Below are 6519 nucleotides of genomic sequence, written 5' to 3'. Positions count from 1 at the left end.
CGGGCGTCGAGAACTCCGGCCACAGGCGTTTTCCTTCTGTAGGGTGTAGAAAGCACCCCGCCGCACGCACCCGGCGTTAGGGAGCTGTCTCGAGGGCCGCGGTTTCTACTCCGCCGACTCCTTTCAGTTGAGACGGGGCGCCTCCGAGCGTGTGTGTGCGCGCGACCCGAAGGCGGTCGTCGAGGGACGACGGCACCCTCGGTCCGCCGAACCCCCGCGCCCTCGGACGGACGGGTGGAGAAGCTCTCCTCGACGTCACGGAGGCGGTCCCGACTGAAACCGGAGGGGCACGTGCCGGCGGCGCTAGGCCCGCCGCCGCCGAGGACCGCTGGCGCCACCCCCCCACCGCCCACCACGCACCCCCAACCCCACCCCGCCTGCGCCCTTGCCGTGGGCCCCACGCTGGCGATATCCGGATCCAGTCCGACGTGGCCGCCGGCTGCCACCCGCCAGGCGGGGAAGAGGTTTGGAGGCGGCGGAGGCGGTGGGGGCGGCGGGGGGCGGCGGGGGTGTGGGCGGTGGGGGGCGGAGGAGGAGGAGGAGGAGGAGGACGGACGGACGGACGGACGGACGGACGGAAGGACGGGAACGCGCCTGCGCGCGCGTGCGCCCGCACCGCAGAGTGCCCTCCGGAGACACGGACGGGCCCACGGAGCACACGGAAACACGGAGATGGACGCGAGGGGGCGCCGCGCGCGCGCGCGCAGCAGACACAACCCCGGGACGCCCGGGAGACACAGAGGTAGGCGCGGGCAGGCAGAACACGCGGGAACGCGGACGCGCGGCACCCACGGGCACGGTCCGCGAGCGCACGCGCACGGGGGCCCGGACGCACGGCAACTCGCACGGACGGCGCGGCCGAAACACGGGAAGGTAGGCCTCAGGGGCACACGCCCGCGGACCCCCCCAACAGAAGCCCGCCCGCGGCCAACCCCCGCCGCCCCCCCCGAAGCGGGACGCCCACCCGCACGGACGGACGGAGGGGCGCGACGGGGCGGACGGCCGCGCCGCAGCGCTCCGGAGGACACGGCGCCCCCGCCACACACGCGCGACGCGATACACGCGTCTCGGGCGAGACGGGGGCACGGGCACGAGGTACGTACGCCCGACCGCGCGACTCGCGCGCCCGCCGGCTGCGCGCCCGCGCGGCATCCCGAAGAAGGCGCGCCGCACTCGGACGGACGGGGGCGCGCGCGCGCGCACCGGGGGGCCACGCGCGCACCCGCGCGGACACGTACGCGCACGCCGCGGCGGCGGCGGCGCCCTCCGGCGACACGGACGCACGCCCGGGGCACGCGGAAACGCGGAGACGCACGCGCACAGCAGACGCACGCACGGGACGCTCGGGAGACGCGGAGGTAGACGCGGGCAGGCGGAACACGCGGGAACGCGCGTCGCCCCCGCGCACACGAAACACGGAGCGGGCGGGTACGCTCCACTAGGCGCGCGCGGCCTGCACTTGACGCTCGGGGAAGCGGGCGCGGACGCGGCTCCGTACACGCGGCACCCACGGGCAGGCGGCACGCGGGCTCGGACGCACGGCCGGCGACGCGCGCGGACGGATAGACGGCGCACCGGAACCGCGGGCGGGAGACGCGAACGAACAGGCGCCTCCCGCGCCGCGCTGGGGGGAAGCCCCCGCGGAAGGTGCGGCACGGCCACACGCCCGCGGCGCCCCCGCGCGCCCGCCGTCCCCCCAAAGCGGGAGGCGCTCGAGACGGCGCACGCGCACGGACGGTGACCGCGACGCCCCCACGCCCGCCTGCCCCCGCGCTCCCGCCCGCACGCACGCGACCCGGAGGACGCGTCGCACGCGAGACACGGGGGCGCGTGCCCGAACTACATAGGGTCGACCGCACGACTCGCTCCCACCGGCCACGCGCCCGCGCGGCATTCCGATGTGGGCCCACTACGCTCTTACGCGGGAGCGCGACGCGCCGGCGGTCCACGACGCTCACAGTACGCGCGGCTCGCAGGGGCGGGCGATCGCCCCCGCCGGAAGGAGGGAATCCGCACCGCAGCAGCCTTCTCTTTCGGTGTCAGGCGGGCCGCTGTCCCGCTAGCTAGATTGGTGGCGGTGGCGGCAGGGTGTCCTGGGGAGGGAGGGAGGGAGGGGTAGGGAGGAGGACAGAGAGACGGGGATAGGGGAAGGGGGGAGGGAAAGAGACACCAAGACAGGAGATGGGGAGGGGGAGACATAGAGGGCCTGGTCGACCTGGAGTCCGGGGAGAGGAGGGAGGGTTACCGGGCTGCGGGGGCCGAGAGGTGGGAAGAAAGCAAGAAAAAAGGAGTGGGGGGGAGGAAATCCAAAGCCCCCCTGCAGCCGTGCCCTCTCGTCCCTGTTTCCGCGGCCGTGGGGCGTTGCCTTTGCTCTTCTTCCACTTGTCTCCTAGTTGTCCCCTTAAGCCATGGTCCTCCAGCCCACCTTCCCTGATACGCAGGCCTGCGGAGCATTTGGTTTATTGAGGAGAGACATTTCAAGACTGACCTTTCCTTTATCGTGTGTTGTATTCCCTTTAAAATAGTCTTTTCTACTATCTAGTGAAAACTCCTCTCCCTTTCTTCCTCCCCACTCTAAACCCTCAAAAAATAGTCTGTTTAGGCTATTTCTGAAGTTCTTATAATACTGGTTTCATAACCTCTTCGCCCCTTTACAAATTTACTCAGCATGCCATCCAGATTCCTCAATGTTATGAAATGTCTCACAGATTCGTCATTGATATTTATCAATATTTCCCCTTCTGTGAATGTATACCATAATTTACGCATTCACCCCTTTATGGGCATGTTGGTTTCTTCCATGTTTTTGCTTTTGTAAACACTGGTGCACTGGACAGGGGTGTCCACATCTGTTTGTATAAAGGCTCTTATTTCTCTACGATATATTTCAAGGAGTGGGAGTGCTGCATCTTATGGTTTCTATTTTTACCTTTTTTAAAAAGTGCCCACCGATTTCCCAAGCGGTTGTACCATTTTATATTCCAGAAGCAGTATATAAGTTCCGGATTTTAGGGATCAGATGCTCATCCGAAACGTCATAGCTAAAACTTTTTTCCCAGTTTGCAAAGATTGGTTCATCACGCCAAGTCTTTTTTTGTTGAGAGTTTTTAATTACGTGTTCACTCTCTAATGTAAATACTGTGTTCCTAGAAATTCATCCCTCCAAGTTTTCAAATGTATGATTTCTTTTAATTTCAGTTGGGTCCCTTGTGATATAAAAGCCTATCTCATTTCTTATTCAAGTTACTTGCTTCTTCACAGTTTGGACAACGGTTTATCAATTTGGTTTTTTTGAAAGAGCAACTTTTGGTCTTAACACTCCCTTGATTTTCTGTTCTCTACTCCATGTAATTCTGCCCTAATACCTGATTTGTTCAGGAGCCTGAGGGTTTCTTCTCTTGCTAAGCTGTACAGAAAATTCTATGATTTTGGCCCTTTTTGTATGTTCACATTTATTGATATAAATTGACTTCAAACACTGCTTTCTGGGTGTTCTGTCCACTGGAAGTTCTGTTGAAATCTAGTATAATTGTGCAGCTTAGTTTCATCGCTAGTACTTTGTTTTACGCGCATCTTTCACCCCGGTCATTGGGTACATAAATGTTAAATATGGTTACGTCCTGGTGTATTGTCCCTTTAATCACTATACACTTTCGTTTCCCTTTGTGGTGGATTTAACTTTAAATCCTATTTTGTCAGAAACTATTTTCTCCCATCCTTTGAGTTTTTGTCTCTAAGGTGTTCGTTACAGGCAGCATATAGATGGATCATATTTCCATATCCATTGCCACCACCTATATTTAGTCCATTTACAGTGTATATTCCTTTCCTCATAGTCGTGGTTGATTCTGTTCCTGGTGCTTTTTTGTATTTATAGTGCTTCATTACCTAAATAGTTACCCGTTTTTTAAAGTTTAAACCTGTTTTTCGCCTTGTCTTCCTCTCCATAGGAAAGATCTGTGACTACATTGCTTAGTCCCTCTTGATTTTAATGTTTTTGTTTTACATAATGACATCACTGCCCATCTTCAGCATTTTTTATTCGGGTTTTTCCTCATTTCCCTATCTGGGTTGACATTTGGTTGTCCTCTGCTCTAGTCTTGGTTCGATTCCTGAAATTCATTTTCTACCCAGAGGCCTCCCTTTAAATATTTCTTGCAGTTTTGGTTTTTACAAACTCCCTAAAATTTACCCTAATACAATTCTAATTTTTCCTTCATATTTGCAGGACAGTTGTGCTGCATATGATTGTTGGGTGGCAATTTTTTTCCTTCAAGTCTTTGTACAAGTCATCCATTCCCTTCTTGCCTGCATGGCTTCTCCTGAGTAGTCCAAGCTTATTTTATTCACCCTCCTTTGTAGGTGACCTTTCACTTATCCCTGTTGTTGTTAGGTGCCATCAAGTCGGTTCTGACTCATAGGGACCCAATGTCCAACAGAACGAAACGCTGCCCCATCCTGGTCCATCCTCACAATCATTACACTTGAGTTGCCTGTTGCAGCCACTGTGTCAACACACCTCATTGAGGGTGGTCTTTTCCACTGACCCTGTACTGTACCAAACATGTCCTCCCAGGACTGATCCCTCGTGACAACACATCCAAAGTGCATAAGACAGAGTCTCACTGTCCTTGCTTGTAAGGAGCATTGTGGTTATACTTTTTCCCATACAGATTTAGTTCATTCTTTTTGGCACTCCACCGTATAGTGCGCTCACCAGCACAATTCAAAGGTGTCACACTTCTTTAGTTTTCTTTATTCTCTTACTGTCCAGCTTTCACCTGGATATGATGGGATTGCAAATACCATGGCTTGTGTAAGGGGCACCTCTCGACAATGCAGGAGGGTTGACAGCCCTGCCCCCCGTTTTTGTGAGCAAAGCACATCCCTTGTAAGACTCATGTCCCTATTCCCTAGAGCTCAGGGGTAGGTTCTGTATATAGACCATAGGCACCCAACAGTTTTGGTTGTAAGGACTGGGAGGTGCACGTAATTCCTGGACCCCTGTCGCTCGTGGGAGGGGGACATGCTGGGGCACCAGTTCTTAAGCCCCTCTCGTGTGCAGGTGAGGACGCTGTTTAGTAAGGCAAAGTCACATAGAACATCAAACGCCCACCTCTCCACCACAGAGCTGAAATAGTTGCAGTGTGCCAGGAAAGGCCTATTCTCCTGACATACACCCACGTAAGTCCCAGAAGAGTGATGAAAGTATCCAGAATCCATTTATGCCTGGATAGGAGCCATTTCTGTACTAAGCTCCCTCACTGAGTGGGGCTTTCAAGTTATCTTTACTCCCAAATGGTGAAATTTCCTCCCAGGCTGGGAGGATCTCTTTATGTGCTGAGGACGGCCTGAGGCACAGGAATATTGACAGCCTCTACAGGCAACCTTGAGGAAGAGAGGCACAGTAAAAAAAGTACGCCCCTTTTGCCATAAGCCCAGTTTTCTAGTTCCAGAGGTGCAAGTAGGCTGGTGTGGGTGGTTGCTTCTCCCTGAAGAAATGGGGGCAGAACACCCATACCAGCCTGCTGCCACCTCCAAGTCCAGGCATGGAACCTCAGGGCCTTCCAGGATTCAGGCCTGGCACCTCCTCTCTGTTTCTGAACTGGCTCCATTCCTCTGCCGCTCAGTCTGGTTTCTAACTCTGGCTTTGACGTTCAGGGCTCCTTGCTTGTCATAAATACAATCCTGTCTGTTGTTCCTGGCTCTTGTTCTAAGACAGAACACTGGAAGCTTCTACTAGGCCCTCTTAGCCCTGCGGCTTATCGTTCTGTGACAGTCTTTGTGACTTACATTTCACTCAGTATGTAATGCCTAAAGCTCCACCCCTCTTGTAGCATGTATCAAAGACTACATTCCTACTAGCTCATTAGTACTCCAGTGTAATATGTACATTTCGTTTATCCATTCACTCGTTTGAACATTCGGAGCTACTGGGAATAGCGGTGCGTTGATCATTGGTGGGCAACTATCTCTATCCCTGCTTTCCTAACTTTAGGTTACAAGCATAGGGAGGGAATGTTCGTAGGATAAGTTCCATTTTTATTAGTTCTTTGGAGAACCGCTTTTTCTTTTTCACGACTCAAACATTTCACATTTCCACCTGCAAAGGATAAGAGTTTCGGTCTCCCCACACACCACTAATTTTCTGCATCATTTTTGGCAAGCTGAAATAGCACCACTGTGGTTTTTGTCCATCTCCTCCTCCTGTCTAATACCCAAAGCCATCTTTACATGTGCTTGTGGGCCAGGGCCACTTAAATATCAGTGATGTTACCGCCCTTCACGTTTTAGTTTTGTATGGCTTCTCTCAAGTTGAAGTTTTACTTCGTAGTTCCAAAAGTAGACAATTTGTCCCCACGTGTTCGCTCAACATTTTTCACTGTTCCGTAGCTTTTTGGTGAGTGTATTCAATTTCTAGGCAGTTCCAGTTGCTAACCCATTCTCCTGCATCTGCAGTCCTGGTTTGGTAACCTGCTGAAAAAAAGATCAGGTCCCCTAATTATGTCCTGGTTCTTT

This window comes from Loxodonta africana, unplaced genomic scaffold (assembly GCF_030014295.1).
Source record: "Loxodonta africana isolate mLoxAfr1 unplaced genomic scaffold, mLoxAfr1.hap2 scaffold_101, whole genome shotgun sequence".
Lineage (NCBI taxonomy): Eukaryota > Metazoa > Chordata > Mammalia > Proboscidea > Elephantidae > Loxodonta > Loxodonta africana.
The sequence above is the reverse complement of the archived record's forward strand: the minus strand, read 5'-3'. Positions refer to the sequence as shown.